Source organism: Ovis canadensis, chromosome 5 (genome assembly GCF_042477335.2).
Source record: "Ovis canadensis isolate MfBH-ARS-UI-01 breed Bighorn chromosome 5, ARS-UI_OviCan_v2, whole genome shotgun sequence".
Classification (NCBI taxonomy): domain Eukaryota; kingdom Metazoa; phylum Chordata; class Mammalia; order Artiodactyla; family Bovidae; genus Ovis; species Ovis canadensis.
Genome location: NC_091249.1, coordinates 63,880,007 through 63,903,944, shown reverse-complemented (window position 1 = coordinate 63,903,944; position 23,938 = coordinate 63,880,007). Strand labels below are relative to the sequence as shown.

General features: G+C 42.1%; 1 protein-coding gene across 1 annotated transcript in view; it reads left to right on the top strand.

The window, feature by feature from the left end:
- Positions 1-23,938, top strand: part of NRG2 (neuregulin 2) — a 195,401-nt gene that overhangs the window by 880 nt on the left and 170,583 nt on the right. The window lies entirely within an intron of this gene.

Sequence of the window (23,938 nt, the reverse complement as noted above, 5' to 3'; positions counted from 1 at the left end):
GGCGCTTGGCATGGTGGGTGAGGGGGTTGGTGTTGGGGAGAAAGAAGATTAGGCTCGAAGTGTGCCAGGGCTGGGGGGCGGGGGGACGCGCTGGCCTGTGCCAGCAGGGATCTGCGGCTGATGTATGGCATGTGGGGCTGGAAAGCTGCCATCATAGCCCAGTAGCGGCAGGAAAAAAGGAGAGGTCCGCGTGTTGCTGGCCCGAAGCTCAGTGAGTCAGGAGTGACCCTCGGAGGCCTTGCCCGCTCTGCTCCCAAGGGCCTGCCTTGCCCAGGCTGGCAGGGTCTGCAGGAGCAGCTGGGCAGACTCCCAGGCTGTGAAGGCCTCCGCTTACAAGTTCTCCTACGGAATGATGGCCCCCGCCCCCTCCTTCCTCTCCTGGGCTTCGGGCTCAGCTCATCCACACCGCTGGCGCAGGCAGAGTTGGACTTTTTCTGCTACTGTTTTCTGTCCCCCATGTGGTTCAGGGTTTTGTTTTGTTTTGTTTTGTTTTCCTCCATCGTGATTGCTTGTCTTTGCTGAGCTGGTTGCACAGCCCTCTCTTAACCTCCAGTACTAGTGAGCAGACACCTCTTTTGGCTGTTTCTGGGAGATCTTCCTAGGTCTGTTGCTTGTGATGACGGGTGAAATAGAGTAACTTCTCCTGAATGCTGTGAAGTTCAGCTCTGACATCTTACGGTGCAGGATGTGTTGACTGCATATCTCATCTTCATGATGTTGGGTGCTACACAGGAATGCAGGTGATGAGAAACACAACACTGAAGTCTGTCGATCTGTGCAGCTGGGAATGGAGTCTCCCATGTCAAAAGTCAAAGAAATGTCAGTTTAAGATCTTTTCCTCCTTGTCCCTGAATCCAGTAATTACTTCTCAGGAAGCTATTTCAAACCGAATCGTGGCTGGACTGGAGTGTTTGGTGTTAGCCTGTCTTGTGCTTATTCATATTGGGGTTTCATTTCGTCCCAACTAAGGCTGAATTTGATGTTTGCAGTGTGCGTCTGAGCTGTGCAGTCACTGAACTGTGATAGATACCCTGGTCTGTCATAGAAGTTGGTATATTTACTAGTCTGCCAACTGCTTCTGAGTAGTGTAAATAAGACTCTGAGTAGCAAAGAATGTGTAACAGCTCGGAGGAAGTTTTGCTGCCCTCATCTTTCTAGATCAATGCCTTTGACTTTTGGAAGCTTCCTTTCTACTGCATGTCCCCCACCCCCTCCCTGCCCCTGTCCTTCAGAAGACAAATTTTAGTTTGTGGTGGGAATATATCTAGATATTATGTTAAACTGTGATCACTTTAATCAGAAGAATCTTGCAGTGTCTTAATAAGGAAGAAAGAAACTTTTGGTGATGACAGCAGTTTATCTCTCTGACATTGTTCTGAGGAATATTGTTGACTGCTCTTTAATGTTGGTTTTATGCTCTGAAACATTTTATGATAAGTTGAGACCAGTTAAGAATTTCTAATTTTTTATTCTGCTAAGTGATTTTTTTTCCCTGAGATTCCTTGGGGGAGCTGTGGAACTGTATTATGCAGCGAGAAATAGATAGTAAAAACATTTATTGAACCTTGTCCAAGGACAGCTTCTGTTTTGGTTTTCAGTGAGTTGCTCCTGAGTGTGCATTGTGTACATCCCCACCTAATCCCCAGTCTGATGCACCAAGCCCCAGTGGTCATCATCCCCTGTCTTGCTCCTCTGTTCCCCCTTCTTCCTTCAGTTATACCTTGTTTATTTTAGTGAGTGTTTAATAGCTAAATAGTTGAATGTGGAGATCATGAAAGACCTAGGGGTCAGAAATATAGTCCATTTTTAAGTTGTGATCATCTCGTAAACATAGCATGTGTAACGTAGTTCTCAGAAAGATAAATTTAGGGCTGCAAGCACTGCTAATGAGAAGGCCCTCACATCACAGATTATCAAGGGGCAGGAACATGTATGGGAGTAAACATGTTAGAATACAAAAATTTTTGCTTTGAATTGATGGTAAATAGATACACATCAGGTTGGGGGGAGCTTTATCTAAGGAGATTAGAAATTAAAGGACATTTTCTCGAGAAAACGTGTGGAACTGGTGATAATACGACAGAAGAGCATAAACTGCATTTTCTTATTTTCTACAATGTTTTTAAAGAAAACATGCACTAGTAATGGTATATTAAATAAGGAAGCAAATCTTTTTAACTAACCACAACACCTTCCTTGTGTTCAGCAGGAAATAACTAACAAATTCATTTTCTGTTTTCTATGTCTAAAGAAAGCCCTCTGGGCCAAAGGGTCATTGAGAACATTTTCTCCTTGGAGCAGATCTGCCCATTGCAAAATAGGGAAACTGGCACCTGGAAACTGTCATCATGGCCGTTATATTGAGCAACTGTGGTTGAATTGTTACTTTGTTTAGCCAGTTTCAGCTCTGAACTGTCTGGGTTCTGGGAGGTACGGTTCCTAGGGAGATCTTTCAGAAAGCTGTATTTTGGTGGGCCAGGATTTGGGGACAAGGTGCCCTACGGAGAGGTGAAGGTCTTCATAAGTGAGTAATTTTACCACAAGTATGAAATGTTGACTTGAAGCCTGTGAAGTCCTCCTGGAATAGCAGTATTTGCCAGAGGCCTTTTTTATAGATCTAATGTGTATCATTCATCCCAAATTACTACCTCTGGTGGTAAAGAGTGGAGTAAAATCTTTGCATTTCTCAGAAGACTACGTACATGGGTGTGCTTTCTGTGCCTTCTGAGGGAAGGACAGGAAAAAGATTTGAAAAGGACTCTCAGGAGTTAGAGATTCTGTACAATGCTACGAAAACATCCTATTCTGCAAATAGTCCTGCATTTTTAATGATGGTTGCATATATTTTGGCTTAATCACACCCTTTCTTGTTGCTCTCCTATATGTATATGGCTTTTAAATTGTTTCATTATTGAATAGATGCTATATATATATATATATATATTTTTTTTTTTTTAAGAAAAATCATTCTTCCTTTGGGACTTTCTGATTTGGCTTTTTCTTCCAATGTATAGTGTATTTTGTTGTTAAAGATAGAACAGGTGTATTCCTGGGGATCTTTATGTTCTTTAGAATAGTTTAAATTAATGTGGCACTCAGATTCACATATTAGAGCAAGGTGGTCCACAAAATTCAGTATAGCAAAAGCAACTGCATATTTTCAAAATGCTGTTTATTTAAAGAATCTTTTCTTCCCCAGCCAGCTGGAAACCCAGCTGTGCTGCAGCTAGAAGATGGGAAAGTGAAAGTAGATTAGAAACTGACCAGTCCTAGTAGTGAGGACAGGCTTGGTTATAGATTTAAGGGCAGAATTATTGTTATAATGTCATTATTTCTTTCAGCGGCTGTGTTTCTCAGCCCCAGGGATCCTTGGGTCAGGAACCATGTCTTATCTTTGAGGTCTTTCTCCTTTCCTGCCCTTCAATGTTTGGTACTGCCCCTGGTTTACAGAGGGATTCTCATAAGTGTCTTTTGAATGGGTGAAGTCAAGTGAAGTTCAAAAAGCAGACCTCCAGATTAATACTAAACCAGTCTTATTTTTCCTATCTGTGACACTAAGTCTGGTGCTGAAAAGCTGAGTTTGATGATAAGCTATGGGAACCTTTTTTTCTGAAGGAGTTGTTATCAACTAGAGTACTTAACCACAATGTGCTTAATCATTATGCTGATTAGTGTTAATGGGATTTATGGAGAATCTACATCTTGTTGGAGAAGACCCCCCCCCTTTTTTTAGAGGGCAGTTTATCACCTCCCCCAACTCCCATGTCTGAACAGAAATAACTATCAGCTTGAATTAACAAAAGATCTGGGAGCTAGAGGGGGTGGTATATTAACTAAGTAGGTGACTAACTTCTTGGTCCCAGTGCTCTTAAGTATTTTTCATTATCTGGGATATTTTAATTTCATTTTCTAATAGCAAGCATGTCATTAACTTTTCCCTTATAAGATTGTATATATATTTTGAATATGTAAAACCTGTCGCTATGGGAACCTTTTTTTCTGAAGGAGTTGTTATCAACTAGAGTACTTAACCACAATGTGCTTAATCATTATGCTGATTAGTGTTAATGGGATTTATGGAGAATCTACATCTTGTTGGAGAAGACCCCCCCCCCTTTTTTTAGAGGGCAGTTTATCACCTCCCCCAACTCCCATGTCTGAACAGAAATAACTATCAGCTTGAATTAACAAAAGATCTGGGAGCTAGAGGGGGTGGTATATTAACTAAGTAGGTGACTAACTTCTTGGTCCCAGTGCTCTTAAGTATTTTTCATTATCTGGGATATTTTAATTTCATTTTCTAATAGCAAGCATGTCATTAACTTTTCCCTTATAAGATTGCATATATATTTTGAATATGTAAAACCTTCATATGGTTCAAAATTTAGAAAGCACACAAGAATATACAGTAAAAAGTTTCCTTCTTACCCCTGTCCTCAGCTACCCAGATCTTAGGCAATTATTACATATCTTGAAATGTGTATTTCCCTAAAAGCAAAATTTTTTTCAAAGTAATCTTGTATTTTTTCTTAACAGATGGAGAATGTTAATTTTTCCATTAAGTCAATGTTATGGTAAATTCTTCCCCAGTAGTATATATATATAACTTTTTTTTAAACCTAATCCAATATCTCAACCAGTATCCTTCCTTACAAATATAACCCTAGGGTAAGGAATAAAAATACCAACTTAATTTTTCAGATACTTTGCCATTAAGAAGTTTTCCATGACAGTGCATTTTGCGAGCGAGTCCTAATTGAAATGCTCAAAGGAAGATGCAAAGGTTTGTCACTGAGCTTCAGGGCAGCAGCTCTACTCACACAGCAGTTGCTGCTGTTTACACTCTTGGTAGGTCATCTCACAATAGCGTCCACGTGGGAAATCACATGATCCCATATATGAGAAGAGAAAACGCCACAGTGCCTGATTGCTTTAATTCTCATTTAGAAGCCAAAGACCCCAGTTGCTGACAAAGAATTTGATTTTGACCATATTCATGTATAGCTGGTAGGAATCCACAGTGAATGGGCCACTCAAATACAGTTCTGAAGTACGTTTAAGGTAACTGACTTGAATGTAGTGTTAAATTTTCAAAGGATCAAAGAATTGCCATTTGGATAAGTAGGGTTAAAGCAAATAGGCAAACCTAAACATTGGGCATTCTTAACCCTCTAAAGCCTATTGACTTAGTGGCATATGGCAGTTTTGAACACTGACTTGGAAAAGGAATGATGATCTCAGTGAATTTTCCCCTGTGTAGTCTCTGACACTTGTTCTTGGGACTTTCTTTTCAGGATCTGAGGTGGTGTTAGTATAATTTACACCAAAAGTAAAAGGAATTTCCCTCCAAATTTTGAGTTTAGATTGATGTGTGTGAAATGGGGATTTTTGTCTTACTTGTTTCCTGTGAATTAACCCTTCCCACTTACTTATTGGAATATGTACATTGAATTTCAAGAGATGATATAGGGAACTCTTTAGAAAATTGGGACAGTAAATGAATTGAACATTGGGTATTATGACAAGTTTGAAAAAATGACTGTCATGTGAAATTCAAGTAGACTCCTTTAAAAACAACAGTACACACGGATGATCTTGGTGAGCAGCGTTTCAAGCAAGCCTGTAGGAACTGAAGCAAACCTGGAGGATGATTAAAAGGCTTTAGTATGACATGAAAGAGGATGTGCTGTACCCAGATCAAGAGCTGGGAAGCTTTTGCCAGCCTGGGGTCAAAAGACAGAGAGTCACACTGACTAAGAGCTTTTGGTGCTAATCACCTGTGATGTTTTTGGTAATTATGAAATGAGGTTGAGTTAAGGAGCCTTCTTGCTCTGGCTAGTTGCTGCTGGCAGAATGTGGCATGCAAGCTCCATTCTACAGTAACATTCCCTTCCTGCTCTGTACATGCAGTGAGATCCAAACAGCCTCTCCAGGGACCTTCTCTGGGACAGAGCCTGTAGCTCTTGTCTGTGCCTCAGCTCAGAACCTGATTGTGCTACTTGCCTCCTGGGGTGGGGCTGGAGGCGGTTAACATTCCATTTGCCCTTGCAGATGTTGGAGTAGCAGAGACACAGGTATCCTAGAGAGTTTCCTTATTCCACTAGCAACACAGACCCCCAAGATGTGATGTTCAGGTTCCTTTTTATTCTCTCTCCTGAAACAGAATCTTTAGTGGTTCTCTTTTTTCTTTGTTTCCTGCCTTGTCCTTAGGACTTTGGCTTCCCTACCTCCTTCCCTCACTCGTCTGTTTGTACAGATTGAGGATCTGTCTTTGTCCTTTAGGCTAGGATGTTTTGCTTGGTCTTGATCTTGATGTTGGTCCAAACAGAAGCTAAGCTGAACTAACATTACTTGGGATTGAATGAGAGTAAGGTTACCGCATGGCTAAATACCTGGTCCAGCCCATGGGAAAGTCAAGACATCATTAATTTGTGTGATGCAATTTGGTATCCTAGAGGTTGTATTATTACTAAAAGAACTTCCTTTCATTTCCGTCTTTCAAGGGTTTGCTTCCACAAGTATTGGAATGTGTACTCTGTGTAAAGAACTAGGTACTTTAGGGGAGCTGTATCAGACACAGTCCCTGTCACCAAGGAGCTTGTAATCTAAAAGTACAAAGATGTAACAGTAATTCAATCTAGCATATGATAAATGCCATAAGATATACCAATGTAGTGCTTTTGGAAGGAGGGCAAGAGTCATAAAAGAAAGATCTGGTTAGAGGAGTAAAGTTTCTTTGATAAGTAGTTTGAAATGGGATTTTAAGAGTCAGATAGATGAGGTGGAGGTGGTTTATGGATAGAGATGAACTAATTGATTAAATCAATCACTATAAACAGAATAGCATTCTTAGTAGCAAAGGGGCATGTTTGTAGTATACAAAATAACCAGGAAGAAAGGGACAAATGGGCAAAGGATCTAGAGAGGTAAATTAGGATGATATTTCCACCCACCTTGAGTGCTAGACTGATGAGTTTATTTGTAATTATGGAAGTAGTACTTGAAGGCTTAGGTTAAAAGCAGCTCAGTAATGTGTTGTAGTTTTCAGTAAATGAGTCTTTTACATATTTTTCCTTAGTACTTCATGTTTTCTGATGCTTTTGTAAATGGCATTTTTGTTTAATTTTGTTTTCCACTTATTCATTGCTAGCATATAGAAAATAATTTTTAAAATATTGACTTTGTATCCTGTGACCTTAATAAATTCACTTATTCACTTGAATAACCCTTTTTGGGAGGGGTAGATTTACTAAGGATTTTTTTTCTGTGTACATGACTATATTGTCAGTGAATAAAAGCAACAGTTTTGCTTTTTCCTTTTAATCTGTTTGTCTTTATTTCTTTTTCTTGCCTTATTCCACTGGCTGGAACTGCCAAGTGTAATGTTGAATAAGTGTAATGAAAATGGACATCCTTGTCCTATTCTTTGGGGAAAAACATTTATAGACTTTCACTATTAAATATGATGTTAGCTGAAGGTTTTTCATAAATGCCCTTCTTTTAAAAAGAAAAAGTCTGCTAACTATAGTATAATGAATGAGAATTCATGCTCTACAGCCAAGTGAACCTGAGTTCAGAAACCATCTTCTACATTTTGTGACTAGGTGATGCTGGGCATATTACATTCTGTATCTTAGTTTTCTATAAATGGTGATAGTGATTGCTCGTAATAGGATTGCTATGAGTATTAAATGAGATAATGTATGTAAAATAATTAATACAGCACTTGCTCAATAAGTGTTATTAACAAAATCTTCTTAACTTAGACCAACGTGAGCAACTAGTAAGTGAAAATACTAAGTTCTGGAGGACTGGAGGCAGACAAGGGGAGAATTTTTTTATTATATCCGTGGTCTCATTGTAGGGAAGCCCATGAGACTCCAGGATATGAATGCTGGTCCTATGGAGGTCCCAAGTAGACTACAAATTTTAATGGGTCCATGGGTCTATGTAGTCATTTTTTTGAGAAGCCCATGGATAGAAACTGCTTTTCTCTGTTTCACCAATGGGAGGACTAAGACTCAGACTCCAAATGACCCTTTCAAAATTTCATCATGCTTGTGGGGTCAACCAAGGGTTCCCATTCAGGAGTCCTGCCAGGCTGCTCTTTTACTTCGACAGGTCTTATCTTACATTGTATTGTTGTTAGGAGGAGTTGCTGAAAGTCCCTGGAAAATGGCTGAAAGCGTCCTTTTTTCTTTCAAAGAAAGCATGTCCCTGATTCACCCTGCTTTGATTTGGGGGTTTCCAGAGTTGGGGATGGGTTCACACTGAGTCATCCATACTCTTTCTTTCCTTGTTTCTACACTGTGCTGGGCTGGGTCTGGTGGCTGTCTTGGGTCAGAGAGGGTACAGGTGGTGGCATGTAACAGGTGGCATTTGGGGAGCTTGTGGGGTTTAATTTTAATTAATTAATTGATGTGTGGCACCCATTGGAACCCATTGGAAGTATGAAGCTTTGCTCCTTAAATGTTTTAGAACAAAGAGTCTGCTTTGGGTTCTTCATCTAAATATCTGCTGGGTATTACTACCCCTCAGATCCTAGGCTGGCCACACATTCTTGACCTCAAGAAGTATTGTTTTTTCTTATTCTTGGACTTTTCGTGTTTATGGCCTGTATCACTTGTATGACACATCGTTTAATGCCAGGGACTGCTAATTATCTTGCTAGGGTCAGTATCTTAGCTCCTTCTCCTGATTATAAGATCTTTGGGGCCTGAAACTTAAGCTCGGGTTTTGTAAATATTTGATTACTGGCTATTGCTAAGTAAGGGAGCAGTTAGACCTTTGCTTTAGATCACAAGGTAAGATCACTTTGTCCTAGATAGATTTTTGAGATTCCTCAAATGTCAGCTCAGGCTGAGGGACTAGACTAACTATGGAAAACGTCTTCAGACATTTGGATAAAAGGCAGAATTTTGCTGCTGTGTTATGTTTCAGGGTTTTCTTTTTTTTTTTTTTCCCTTGATAGTCCATAGTTTCTTCTTTTTCTTGTAATTCTGTGTTCTTGAGTTTTAGAATTATCTCTATGGTTTTCCTCATACATGTCAATATTTTTGCTTGTGTTTCATTCCTGTCTTTTAGTTAGTTTACATTCTGCAAAATTCTTCGGTTTTACTTGCCATGTGAACTTTTTGGTTATTCCCTCTCCTGGTCTCTCACTGGAACAGCCAATTGGATTCTGTTACTCTGGCTGGTTCATGCTTCAGGCTGAATACCTTAAAGAAGTAAGAGGCACCTTACTGTAGTAAACTGAGATCGCAAATTGGGAGTGGTTGTACCTCTTTGCCTTTAGGCAGCTTGGGTGCTTCCGGAGGCCAGGACAGGTTCTTGGATCATTCTTTTTTTCTGAAAGTGTATGGAGTAGAAGCCCAGTGTTTCTTCACATCTGTCTTTTAGCATGTTCATTCTTTCGCCATTTCCTTAAAACGAGGCATTTTCTGCCACATCTGCTTGGCTAAATTACTAGGTGGTAATGGGAGGGTCCTCTCTAGAGCAAGTTCTTCTCCAGCTCAGGGCTCCTAAGGGCTCTCAGTCATCACTTTGTCACAGGCTGTGGCCCTCAGCTTCCTCTAGTCAGAGTCCTTTTCACTAGTGCCTGTGGCCATACACATAATCTCAGTATAGCTCCTCACCATATTGCTTAAGCCACTAATGAATTTCACAAGCACTACCCAGTTGATGGCTCTTCTCTGGAGAAATTTTTTATGGCTTTAGGGGAGAGAGTTTATTTAGCAGTCAGGACAGAACAGGTGGATTAAGCAGATGATCTGCTGTGTCTGAATTCCTATTTTTGAGTGAGAAATAAAGTAACAGCAGGGCCACGTCCAGTGCAGCTTTCCCAACAATGTCATTGGTTGATTGTATTTCAGAGAAAAATAATAATTTGAAAGAGAATAATGTTTTTAAAAGGAAGAATGGCGTCTCACACCATGACATGACTCATTTATTACAGAGTGAAACCAAGGATCCCAAATGAAGAGTTTCTTTCAAAGGACACTGGGGCTTCCAAAGGCAGTCTGACTGCTCACTCATAAAGGGTTTCCTTTTCAGTCTGTTAGATGGGTTTCACTTCTGAGACCCTCTTACCTGGCAGTCTATCCCCCGACCATATCCCATCTTACTCCAGCCTTTCTACTTAGGCCTGTTGTCATACTTGCTATGTCATATATGTAACAGCCATCCCTCAGCCAAGAAGCAGAGAAGTTTCCAGAAATTTCTAGTACAAAGTTCCCAGTCTTTCCTTGGACTTTATGTCTGATGGACCTAGTGGGAAAATAGGAACAAGGCAAAAGATAGGTACCTATGCAAGTGGAACTATACCTAACAACTTGGGCTAAATTTCTCTTAGGTCCAATTCTTTTAGACAAAATATGGGGCTTTTCCAAGAAAAACTTCTCCCATATTTTTAGGTCTCATTTTCAAAAGAAAATGCTCTCTCCAAAAAGACTAGTAGTGCTCACTGGCCTCTTAGTAACATTTAGATTAAATTGTCTTGGCCAAGTACTGACAATAAACCCTTTCAGATGGCACCTCTGGGGCTTGGCCCAAGTGATTCTGGTCAATACTGGGAAAATCCTAGGATATGGAGCCTCATAAAATACTTTGGACAGAGCAAGATTTAACCACCTCTGAGAGACACTCCTTGCTGCTGGGAAAGAATGTAATTTGTAGGATGAAGAGCAGCACATGGGTGGCCCTCAGATTGGGAGTTTGCTGTCTTTGTTCCTTAGTAGGTTTCCACTGTTGGTGGTTTGCACTCAGCTAATTGAGAGGGCATATGGTAGCTGGAGCTGAGTCTGTTTCCCTTGGGAATACTGTTTTCACCTTGGCCAGTTACCCCAGCTTCTACCTTGGCCCACACAGAAGATGAACTTTGTGCTTCTTTTGTGTGGTGTCATAGCCTCAGGGCCTCTGGTGAAGGGTCTGCACCAGGCCCAGAACTTGTTGTACAGAAGTAAGAATTAATGCATTTGGTTTTACATTACTTCTGTGAAGGGATCACTTGAAACTTGGTGCTGTATCTGGAAGAAAACATCAAGCTGATAAAGGTTCCCAGTGGGTTTGGATTTCCCTGTTGATGGATCCACCTGCCAATGTAGGAGATGGGGTAAAATACCTGGGTTGGGAAGATCCCCTGGAGTTGGAAGTGGCAGCCCACTCTAGTTTCTTCCCTGGAAAATTCCATGGATAGAGGAGCCTGGCAGGGTACAGTCCATGGTACTCTACACTCCGCAAAGAGTCAGACACAACTTAGTGACTTAGCACACATGCACACGTGTCCAGTGGGTTTGATGGTCTTCACTAGGCCAAGGTCATGAACCATGTTTTTTTTTTTTTTTTTTTTTTTTTAAAGGACGGGCGGATGAACCATGTTTTTAAAAGAAAGTGTAAGAGTTTACTTTTCCCATCTCTTAAGTTAAATACCAGCCTCATAATTCCAAAGTGGGGGTGAGCATTGCCACTGAAAGAGAAAGAGTGGAAAGAGCTAAAGTGCGCCTCTGTCTACATGCGTGCATGCCCATTTGTGTCTGAATGTTCAACCATAAAGACTGAAGCTGGTTTGTGGATCCTGCTGTGGTTCCTCCAGTATTTTGGAGATATAATGTTTGCTTCTTTTCTCTCCCACTTCCTTCTCAGATCCTTCCATCACTGACTCTCTTTCTTTTCAGCACTTTGTAAAGGTTATGTTTCCCAACAGATCGTCCTTGGTTCTCTTCTCAATTTATATAATCCATTTTGAAGTTTCAGCTCCGAATAGTGTAGTGGTTAAGGCCGAATGTTCTGAAGCCAACTGTGAAGATTGAATCTTGTCTCTATGACTTATTAGCTATATATATGTGTGTGCTTAGTCACTCAGTCGTGTCTGACTCTTTGTGACCCCATGGACTGTCGCCTATGGAACCCTGCCAGGCTCCTCTGTCCATGAGGATTCTCTACGCAAGAATACTACAGTGGGTTGCCATGCCCTCCTCCAGGGGATCTTCCTAACCCAGGGATCGAACCCAGGCCTCCTGCATTGCAGGTGGGTTCTTTACCATCTGACCTGCAAGGGAAGCCCTATATAACCTTAGGCCAAGTTGACTGACCATTTTGTGTCTCAGGTTCCTCAACTGTAAAGTGGGGCTAATTTTAATACCTATCTCATAGTATTGTGATAAGGATTCAGTGAGTTACTTTTACTTTAAAGTTTACTTTATGTAAAGTGCTTAGATTGGTGGCTGCTTAGGTTGAAAACATTTAATGCAGACAAGCTACAGTTACTATTACTGTCATGTTTATTAGTTGCGAGAGAATGGCTTCGGATTCAGACTGATATTTTCTTAAAATCCTGACTCTTCCTTCCCAGCAATGTGAACTTGGAAAAAGTCTCTTAATTTTGCTGAGTTCCAGCTTCCAACTGCCTATGGCATGTTGTTTCAGTTATCCATTGCAGCATAACAAAACAACCTAAAATATAGTGGCTTCAAATAGCAATCTTTACTCGTTATTGTTATTCATAGTTCTGGGAATTGACTGGGCTCAGCTAAGAGGTTTAGTGTCTTTCATGTATTTTTTGGTCAGATGGTAGCTGAGCAAACAGTAGGTGAGACTGGGTCATTTTCCATTTTCCTCCCTGACATGTCTAGCAACTGATGCTGGCTGGTTTTCATCTGGGAGCTTAGCTGGGGATGAAGGCTAGGGACCAACCTTGCCTGGGTTTCCTCACAACATAGTGGCAAGGTCCATAAGTGAGCGTCCCATGAGATTGCCAGGCAAAAGTTCTATTGTCTTTTATGATCTAGCCTCAGAGGTGACTAGTATCACTTCTACCACATTCTGTTTCTTGGAAGAGAGTTTACCAAGGCTTGACCAGATACAAAGGGAGGAGAATTAGACTTTACCTCTTGATGGAAGGATTGTCAAAGAATTTGTGGACATGTGTTGAAACCATTACAGTCTGCCCTCTGGTCACAGATTATTTATATTCCTTGCACATGAAAAATATGCTCATCCTGGCCATTGCATTCACAGTCCATTGTAGTAGTATACTTACTTATTAAAACAAAGCAAAACTCATCCTCACCGAGATCCTCCTCCCTCAAAAAGTCTCATCTATATGACATCAAGTTCAGGCTCAAGAGCCAGGGTCTCTTCATCCAAATTAGATCTGGGTGCAGATGAGACTCCTTTCATGAGATTCTTTGGGGACAGCAATTCAAATGCTGTTCCTCTTGACCTGAAGACTGTCAACTAAAGAGAAATCATCTGCCCTCCAATACAAAGCTGGTATAGACAGGATAACTGCTACAGATGCCTCCTTTTAAAAACTAGTAATACTTGAATGTTTTTAAATGACTTTATTTTTTACTTAAAATTTTGAAATTTTAAGTAAATTAATCTATAAAAAAGTTACAAAAATATAAAGGATCCTCTTTCTTCAGCTTCCCCAAATTAGACAGCTATAAAATGATCAAAACCAGGAAATTAATACTATTGATGTAATGTTATTAACTCATTTTTAGATCTTGTTGAAAATTGCCAGTTGTCTTATCAATGGCCTTTACTTGATGCAGGATCCAGTCTAGGATCCCATATCACATTTAGTTGTTATGTCTCCTTAGTCTTCTATCTGGGTAGATGTTCTCGTTTAGAAAAAGAAGAACCAGCAGTCATGGTCCATAGCAGTTCTGAAATCCAGCCTGGCACACAAGTAGGGCTCAGTCCTATTGCCTGGGGATGAGTGTCCACTGCTCTTGGATTTACCCAATGGGCTCATAGTGTTGCCCTCTAATTATCCTTCCTTCTCCATAAAATGTAGTCTGTGTTTGCAGCTAAGCAGTTTTCTCAGTTCTGTATTCTTTTCGGTGGTATCTAGTCAAATGTGTCCACAAGAGGAGGACACTTAGGAGAGGCACACAAAAGAACAAGTCTACTGTACTCATTGCTCCTAGAGATGAGGGTCACGGCATGACACACAGGGTCACAGGGTGCGTACCAAGTTCTAGTCAGGTGGCAGAAGACTGGAAAGAGAGCAAAACATTAGGTTGAAATTTATTGGAGCTTCCTTGGAAAGTGGAAGTCAGGGCAGGGTGAACAGATTAGCATTGGCTAGTTTGAATGATTTTGGTGGGCTCTAAGTTATAGGGGTGGTCCCTGGTTTCCTGGTGCCTGGCCCTGGGATGATTAAAGGGCAAATGGAGGAGGCAGGGCTCTGGACTGGTTAGTTTACACATCAAAGGCATGCTCTGGGCTGAGTCCTTTGCTGTTTCTAAGAATTGGGTGGCCCTAGAAGGGGCAATCCCTCTCCAGCTGGAAATGGTTTTTTAAGATGTCAAAACATCATAATACATAGAAAATAAAAACTTGAACAGTACACTCAGCTTGATTCCTACTTGTAGTTATATTGGGGCCCAAAAGCTTTTCATTTTGCTCTGTTTGGTCCCTTTTAGTCTAAGCTGGTACTGTTCCTATAGTATACTTCTGTTTAAAAATCTGTGGTTTGCTTATGAATCTTATCAAGGTTCCTTACATTAGACAAAAGCCATACCTACAAATCTTATCAAGAGAAGCTCTTCTCTACTGTGAGCTTCTTGTAGGCTGCTGTGGGACACTCTTCTTCAGGCTAAAGGAGTCACTGTTCTTTAATGGAAAGGGACTGATCTCAGAAACAAGTCCCAGAGATTATTTGAGGCATTGCCTTTGACCTTTCTGAGGTCTTAACAAAGGATACAATTCACATCTCAAATTAAGCTCATTATAGTCTCCTTACTATATCCTGTTCTGTCTAGGACACTCCTGTCTTAGATAACAACAATCTGTCTACTCTTCCAAGTCATTAGAAACTGCAAACTTGGGACTTCCCTGGCGGTCCAGTGGTTAATACTTCCCCTTTCAATGCAGAGGGTGTGGGTTTGGTCCCTGGTCAGGAAGCTGACATCCTATATGCCTCCATGGCCAAAAAACCAAAATATAAAACAGAAGCAATATTATAACATATTCAATAAGGACTTTAAAAGTTGTCCTCATAAGAAAAGTCTTAAGAAATGAATCCGCAAAATCATCTTTGGTTCCTTTCCATCCTCTGTGTATAATACACTGTCGAGTGGTGACAATTTTTACTATTGCAGGTATCTTCAATCTAATTCTTTTCATTCAGGAGGCTCTAGTTAGGTACTTAAATCTCACTTAGGCTGCCGCAGTGGCTGTTAAATGGAATTTCCAATTTTCAGAATCTCTGCTGTCTTCCATCTATTGATGGAATTTGCTTTCTAAAACAAAGTATTTCTCACTGTCCAACCCAGAAATCTTCAATAGCTTTTTATAATCTATAGAATAAAGAGAAAATTCCTTCCACAGTTAACCTCTACCTGTCATTAAGCCTTTAGCCCACTTTTCCACGCTTACTCTTTGCTATAGCCAAAATGTACTATTTTGGAAATTTTGAACACCTCTTACATTTTTCTTCCTTGGTGCTTTTGCACATTATGTTTTCTTGTGTGGTATGCTCTTCCTTTCCTTCTCTGTCAGTTGCTAACCTCCTGCTTATTCAAGGTTGAGCTCTGGTCTCATTTCTCCTCAGTACTTTTTCCGATCCCCTCAGTCCAAACGGACCGTGGCATGTTTCTGCAGCAGTTCATACTCCTTCTGTGATCATAATGGTCTATCCTACTGCTTAGCGTAATTGGCTGGGGAAAGGGTATGTGTAAGTAGGGAAAGGGTATGTGTGTAAGGTCCTCTAGATGGTGAGCTTCTTGAGTACAATATGGAACTGTAGCAAAGGCTCTATCTCACTTATTTTTTGGTGACTTACATAAGTTACTGACTAATAACTGCTTGGTGACTTAAGAGAATGGATCTTACCTTGGGATTAGACCTGGCAATTGGGAATACACATCTGGTGCATGGAAGGAGATTGGTCTAGTTAACGTAATATGGTGGTAAAGGTATGAACGTGGTAAACTGAGGCAGCCACTTCAGATGATAATGGGAGGGCTGGTTTAGTTACAAAGTGCTTCATTGGATTCTAACACCATCATCGTTGCTGCTGTTTATAACAAAAAATACCAAATTTCTGATGTGTGGCTTGTAGTCTGGGTTTTATTAACCTCTACGGGAAGTATCTTAGGAAGATTATCCAGGGATAGAAGATTTTGACTGTTTTGTGTATCACTGTATCCTTATCGCCTTCATGGTTCTTGGCATGCTATAGGAGCTCAATAAATATTAATTGAGGGGGAAATGAGTGAAGAAATGATTTCTACTCCTATGTGATTTTAGGTACCTACATGTGCTATACCCAAGGAGCATGGTCAGGAGAGCTGGTTCAAAATTAGCTCAAGTTAAGAGAAGGCAAGGCATTTATCCAGGGTCCTCTTTGTACCCAGACCTTTCTGCTTTGCCACAGAAGAGTAGGAGCTATTAGGACTTCAGGATGTAGCAGGCTGACTAGGGACAAGTGGGGGGCAGAATTGCAATCTGAATCAAGCAGTCAAAAGGCAGGAGCTTCTTTTAGGTGGCTAGGAGGAGAATCTGGGCGGTGTCCCTAGTTAAGGAAGAGGAGACTATTCAGGCTTTGTCAGGTGTTTTTGTTGTTTTGTTTTCAAATGATGAGCGTCCTGCCTTGAAATCAGCCTCCCGATTCAGTCTCAGCCCACAGCTTTCTGTATGACCTTGTGCAGGCTGTTCTTATACCCTGGGCTTTGTTTTGAGCTGACAAATGAGGCTTTCTTCTTCAGCTGTGAGAAGTGGGGTGGAGAGAGTGTTGTTTCAAGCCAACTGGGTAAGTCATGCCCTCAAAATAGAGCCTGTCTGGGTTTATAGTTTTACTTTGAAAATTCTAGCAAATCCTGGGCTGAGGGACCGTATGGATGCCTGGAGTGTGAAATTGCTTTCTTAAAGCTGGACTTGCCCTATATTTCATTCTGAGTATCAAATGCAAACAGCCTCCCCAAGTCTATGATTGTGATAATTAGATGGGAGGGGTTAGGGCAATTTAGGAAGATGATGAGGCTTGACCTCTTCTTGCCTTTGAAATCCACAAAGGAGGGAGAATGGGGAAAATGATGAATAGTTGATCAAAAAATGGGGAGTGTCCCTCCTAAATTAAGACAGCTGGCTTAGGGATGAAATTGTCTTACTCTGTTAATGGCCCTCAGGACCAGATGCTAGGAAAACAGAAATTAAACTACAACTTTGGGCCACTCTCTCTAGACAGTGGGAGCAGGCCCACATCTTCTGTCTGCCCTTGCCCACCTGTGGATTTCTCTTGGGGAGTCTCAAGAGTCTTGAGAGAAGGGGGTTGTTGGGCTCAGATTGCAGATTCCAGACCAGGGGTCTCAGGAATGCAAGTTTTGCATCTTCTTCAACTTTGAATGCCCTGGACACTCTGTGCTTTCCCGTTTGTGGTGGGGCTGGCTCAAGGCGACCTCCCTCCATGCCACAGATCAGAGAGCTAGCCTCCTTGGTCTCTTCATATCCCTGAGAAACTGATTTTGCTACAGGGCTGGGTGAACCATATGGCAGCCTAGATTACAGTGATTGTTGGCGTTTGTCAACAGAGGGAGCAGGCTTTTTGGCTATAGCAAATTCCCCAGGTAGGGTTGCCCACACCATCTGTGAACACAGCATATAGGATCAGCTGGATGGGTAAGCGGTCCCATTCTTTCCCTCTCCCTGCCTCCCAAAGAAAGGGAGAGGCAAGTTCATTGTCAAATGTTGGCTAATAGATCTGTATTTTTAGCTCCTCCATTGTTCTTTTCTTTGAAGGATGCTGGGGACGTCTAGTAGTCATGTATCTTGTTCTGGAGAGGTTTACAGTCTAGTTGGGGATATCAGATTTACATGAATCAATAACAAGTGATGTAAAGCAAAAGGTATATAATAATTGCTAAAGGGAAAATAGATTGTAGAAGTCAAAGATGATTCAATCAGATCGATGAGGGCTGAAATTTTCTAGGATAGTGTTGGATCTAAAGGCTAATTTTTTTTTTAAATCAGCATTTTATTTTATTTATTTTTGGCAACTAGGTCTTCCTTGCTTTGTGCAGGCTTTCTTTAGTTGCAGTGAGTAGGGGGCTAGTCTTTGTTGTGGTACCCAGGCTTCTCATTGTGGTGACTTCTCTTGTTGCAGAGCATAGGCTCTAGGCGTAGGCTTCAGTAGCTTTTGTGGTGCACAGGCTTAGTTGTTCCATGGCATGTGGAATCTTCCCAGACCAGGAATCAAACTCATGTCCTCTGCATTGGCAAGCAGACTCTTATCCACTGTACCATCAGGGAAGTCCAGGGTTAAAGGTTAGTTTTGAAGAATGAATAGGTTTGGGGGATTTAGGAGGATAAGGGGAAAGGTTTCTAGGCCAAAAGAACAATATGAGCAGAGGCAGAGACAAGCAAGAAGTCTTTCCAGAACCATGAGGAGATTAATGTGGGGTAGAGACATAGGAGAGATAAGATAGGGCAGGACTGGATTAAGGAGGGTCTCCAGAGACTGGCTGAGGAGTTTGGACTTGGGTCTGAAAGTGATATGGCGCCATTGTAGGTGCTGGTGCAGAGATATGATATGAGGAGAGGAATGTTTGCAAATACTTTGTCTACACAATTCAGAGTGGACTGGATCTGGGGAGAGACAGATGCTTGAGAGATCAAGGAGAGAATTATAGAGTCTTTGAAGCATGGAACCTGGGAGAAGAGGCAGGTAAATTATCCTGTTTCCTCCCAGACTCTGTGAGATGTGGTGAGGGACTGGGTAGCAGGCATAAAAGGGGTCAAGGTTTAATCTTGGAAAGCTGGGGAAAATCATAGTGCCATTAGCAAAAATGGAGAACTTGTGAGGAAAAGTAATTTTATGGAGGAAAATGATGAGTCTGGTAGTGATTTTATTTACTTAATGAACACTTATTTGACACTTATGATGTACTTGGCACTGTGCTAACCATTTTATAAATGTTAACTCATTTAGTTCTCATAATAACAGTATGAAATAAATACTGTTATTATCCTCTTTATTACAAAGGGGAAAATGCAAGCATAAAGAGAGCTGAACTAACTTGCCCAAGGTCATGAAGCTATAAATAAATGGCAAAGCCAGGATTTTGAATCCAGACCATTATTCTAGGCTTCCTCCAGTTTATGGGAGACCCAACTAGAAAATACAATGGACAATAGAAAGCCAAACACTTATTGGGTGCTTTCTTAGTGCAGAAGTCTTTGCAGGAAAAGTAAAAATGAGTGTGACATTGATATACCATCAAAGAGCTTGTAAAGTTCTAGTGAGGGAATGGCAGGTGGTCAAATTGTTGTTAAGGATACTAGAGTCTGTGCTACAGGAGAGGGCAGCACATAAATAACAGGGAAGATAAATACATGTATCATCAATCCATATTTATTAGAGACACATCTGGTTACAGACATGAGGAAAGACTCAAAGGAGAAGGAGCTTGGGAGATGGGTTGGACTTTGGTGGTTGGTGGCAGGGGAAGGAAGGTCATTCCTGGTAGAGACAAAAGCTTGGATAAAGTTGTGGAAGAAAGAAAATTCAAAACATCTTTTGGGATCAGCACATGGCATAGGATGTAGCTCAGTAATTGTTTGACCTGAACTAGGATGGGAAGTGGTTCGTTAGGTTGCAACATAAAGCATGAGTTGGAGAAACAGTAGCTGAGAAGGCTGACATTTCCTTGGTGGAGGTCTGGAGCCCAAGTGAGAGGATCGGACTGGAGAGGTTGAATCCCAAGTCCATGGCTGAGGGGTGCATAGCTGATGCTGGAAGCGTAGAGGACTCTTGGATGGAAGACTGTAGGAAGGGAGGGCTGGAGGGCTGAGGAGAGAGCCTGTTTGTTTTATGTGTACATCAGTCAGTTCAGTCGCTCAGTCGTGTCTGACTCTTTGTGACCCCATGAATCGCAGCATGCCAGGCCTCCCTGTCCATCACCAACTCCCGGAGTTCATTCAGACTCATGTCCATCGAGTCAGTGATGCCATCCAGCCATCTCTTCCTCGGTCGTCCCCTTCTCCTCCTGCCCCCAATCCCTCCCAGCATCAGAGTCTTTTCCAATGAGTCAACTCTTCGCATGAGGTGGCCAAAGTACTGGAGCTTCAGCTTTAGCATCATTCCTTCCAAAGAAATCATGGGGTTCTCAAGGCAAGAATACTGAAGTGGCTTGCCATTCCCTTCTCCAGTGGACCACATTCTGTCAGACCTCTCCATACATCTAGGCTATTCTTACTTGGGGATGAACCCAAATATTTCCTAAAATAAGGCCTGTTGGCTTGTGGGCTGTGGTTGTTCCTCTCCTAAATGGAGAGACCATTCTGACTTTGCCCAAGAGTCTCCCAGCCCCACGCCCCTCTGCAGGGGGCAGGGATAAATAAAGTTCTTATGGTCTTTGTTCCCTAAGTAAATATAGACAGGAATCCTGGGACCCTTCTGCCTGGACTAAAGGAGAAATTGACAAGACATGAGACCACACTCCTGTTATGGGTCCAGAGATGATTATCTCAGGGAATCCCTGTTGATAGGATACCTGAGTGGTGGAGATTGCTCTCTTAGATCAAGATATCATAGATGGTGACCCCCAGTGGAGAGTCAAAGCATGGTCCATTCTAGTATTCCATACCCCTTAGGCCTTTAAAATTTTTTTTAATGTGTTTTTGACTGCACTGGGTCTTCACTGCTTTGTGCAGGCTTTCTCTAGTTGAGGTGAACAGCGACTACTCTTTGTTGTGGTGCTCAGACTTCTCATTGTGGTGACTTTTCTTTGCAAAGCATGGGTTCTAGGCATGTGGGCTCAGTAGTTGCAGCTCGCAGGCTCTAGAGCCCGGTAGTTCTGGCACATGGCCTTAGTTGCTCTGCAGCATATGGGATCTTCCTGGAACAGGAATTGAACTGGTGTCCCCTGCGTTGCAAGGTGGATTCTTAACCACTGGACCACCAGGGAAGCCCCCCCTTAGGCCTTTAAGCATCATTCTTAGGGCAAGTATTGAGTAGAGATGGAACTTAAAAGTACAGAGGTCAGATATTACTCTTTGAGTTTTTCAGTGGACATGCAGGAATGGTCCTAACCTCAGACTTCATCTCATAACACAGAGCACAGTCCTAGGAGAGAGATGTCGCTTTAAACTTCAGTTTGCCACTTACTAGATCTGTGACCTTAGGACAACTGAACTTTGGGTATCTGTTTTATTTTTAACTGAAAAAGAAGGTTAGTGATATTTGCTTTTCTTTCCTAGCAGGGATATTGTGAGGCTTAGAGGAAATAATGTCTGTGAAAGTGCTTTGAGGTTGCAAGGTGCTGTATCAGAGTGTGCTGTTATTATTACAATGACTAACCAGATTGCTAACTCTTAAAGATTAATGCTCTGGGAGTGCCTTTTGCATAACCTCTTCATGGTCCCTCTGCCAAGGACTTACAGGGCAAGGCAACAGAGTGGGAGTAGGATTTGCAACATAGACTGTTTTCTCAGGCAGATATATCCTGTTTCATTGGCTCTCTGATGCACTTCCCCTGACTCCATACATTAACATCTCTGAAATTTGGCCATGCCTTACAACTGACAGCATAGTAGATATGATGAAACCAGCTAATTCTTTTCTGGGAACTAGGTGGGCCACTTATACAAATATTTTTTCTACATGAAACACTATTTTCTCTCAACCTTTACTAGAGAAGATCTTGCCAAAATACATTGGGACATTTTGCCGTCTCAATAATTATAGAATGCTGTCTGTCCTTGAATATCTTGTCATGTGTCATCATCTTTTCTCATTGCACAGATCTCTACAAGCAAAAGTTTGGTTTGAATATATATGTCCTGATCTTAGGACCTATCCTGCCTGTTGATTAAAGAGAAAAATCTCTAGTGACAATTTTGTTGTCATTTTCTGCTTCTACCTAGAAGTGGAAGGCAAGATGCATTTTGGTTCATGGATACTTTATATTACCCTGGATTTGACTGTCTTGGACCCTGGGGTGTTAGAAGGTGGGGAGCTGGGTCTCCTATCCCTGTCTTGTAAACCTCTAACATAAACCCTCTAAGTGACAGGACGACCAATACACTGTGAAGCTTCTCTTTAGAATAAATTCTATTCTTGTTTCCTTTTACCTTTTGAAAGCTCTTTGGACTCAATTGCAAATTCTGAGCTTCTTTGTTAATACCAGTTCTTACTTCAGTATCTTCTTGAGCATCTGAGTGTGGACTTTCCACCCTTTTTTTTCCTTGGCTACGTGGTGCAGCATGTGGGATCTCTTAGTTCTCCAACCAGGGATCAAACCTGCACCCCCTGCAGTGGAAGCCTGAGTCTTAACCACTGGACCACCAGGGAAGTTCCTGGACTTTCCATCTTTTAAGTTGAATGGCAAAGAGCCTTCTGAGCCACTTCTCCCACCCCCAAACCCCCTCAGCCTTGTCCTCTGCTGTAGGTTCAGGGAATGTAGACTGAGAATGTGTGGTTATGAATGTAAATCCTCAGGTAAAGAGGGGTAAGGAAGAGGCATTAACATTTTCCAAGCAGACATGATTTCATCTGATTCTCACAACAACTTACAAAAGTGGACTTTCCCTTCCCTATGCTACATCTAGGAATGAAACACTGAGGTGTGTTCCAAGCTGGCTGCACTGGGTTCTAAGTGATGATGCTCCTCTGAACCATGCTTTCTAGGCAGAACCAGTCTGGAAACAAAGAGGAATGATAAGGGGATTACTTGCTCTTACTGATTACCTGGGCATTTCTTCCTGGCTGATGAGGAGACTCAAGACATCACTGGATGGAGTTCTTTGAAGAATTCTGTTTGTTTGTTTGTTTCCCCTGCCCAAACCTCGGGCTTCCCTGATAGCTCAGTTGGTAAAGAATCTGCCTGCAATGCAGGAGACCCCAGTTCGATTGCTGGGTTGGGAAGATCCTCTGGAGAAGGGATAGGCTACCCACTCCAGTATTCTTGGGCTTCCCTTGTGGCTCAGCTAGTGAAGAATCCACCTGCAATGCGGGAGACCTGGGTTTGATCCCTGGGTTGGGAAAAGGGCTTTGCAGGTGGCACAGTGGTAAAGAATCCACCTGCCAATGCAGGAAACTCAGGTTTGATCCTTGGGTTGGGACGATCCCCCAAAGAAGGAAATGGCAACCCACTCCAGTATTCTTGCCTGGAAAATTCCACAGACAGAGGAGCCTAGCAGGCTACAGTGCATGGGGTCACACAGAGTCAGACACAGCTGAGCACGCATGCACAGCCTTGGATGCAGGCTGGTGACCAAGGCCCCTGTCTGGAGCTGTGCTGTATTTCTCAGCCTCTGATTGGCCCTCTGGCCCTGCTTCCAGAGGCTCCTGATTCAGGTCAGATGCTGCTTGGTGCCCTAGAAATAACCGGGTTTCTAGCCCAGCGTGACTCCCCGGAGCCCCTGGACCTGCTAGGGCCATGTTTGCAGCATCTCTCCCCAAAGCTGTGTTTATTTCTATTATGTCATTTGCTTATTATAGACAGTCGGCTAAGTGACAGTCGGCTAAGTGTCAGTTATCACCTCCCTGTGATTCCCTGCCTTTTCTTCTCCTTCTGTCTTTTCCCCCAGTGCTTTGGAGACTCTGGGTGACAGGGACTTAAGAGGCAGCATTCTTAAATAGGTCCCTGCTACAGTTCTTCGTGTGGAATTAAGCTTTCGTGTTGATTTTCCCCGAGGGATGAGCTTTTTTAGAAGCACTGGCACCGTGAACAAGTATTCTCTCTACGGTTCATGGAAGGAGTGTCCAAAGGGTCGGAAAGACAGCAGACTGGGGGAGCAGGGCCTGGATGGCAGAGGGTGGGAAGTGTTGGTTTTGATCTGGAGGGGTCAAGTGCTGACCAGGGATTTGGCAGCCTCTGTGTGTTGGATTTCTCCTTCCCATGACCTTGGTAAGCACTGGTCTTCTTAAATCTTTGTGTCCTAGTGCTATTTCTGCACTTTGGGCTAAAAGATGCTGATTGAATTATTG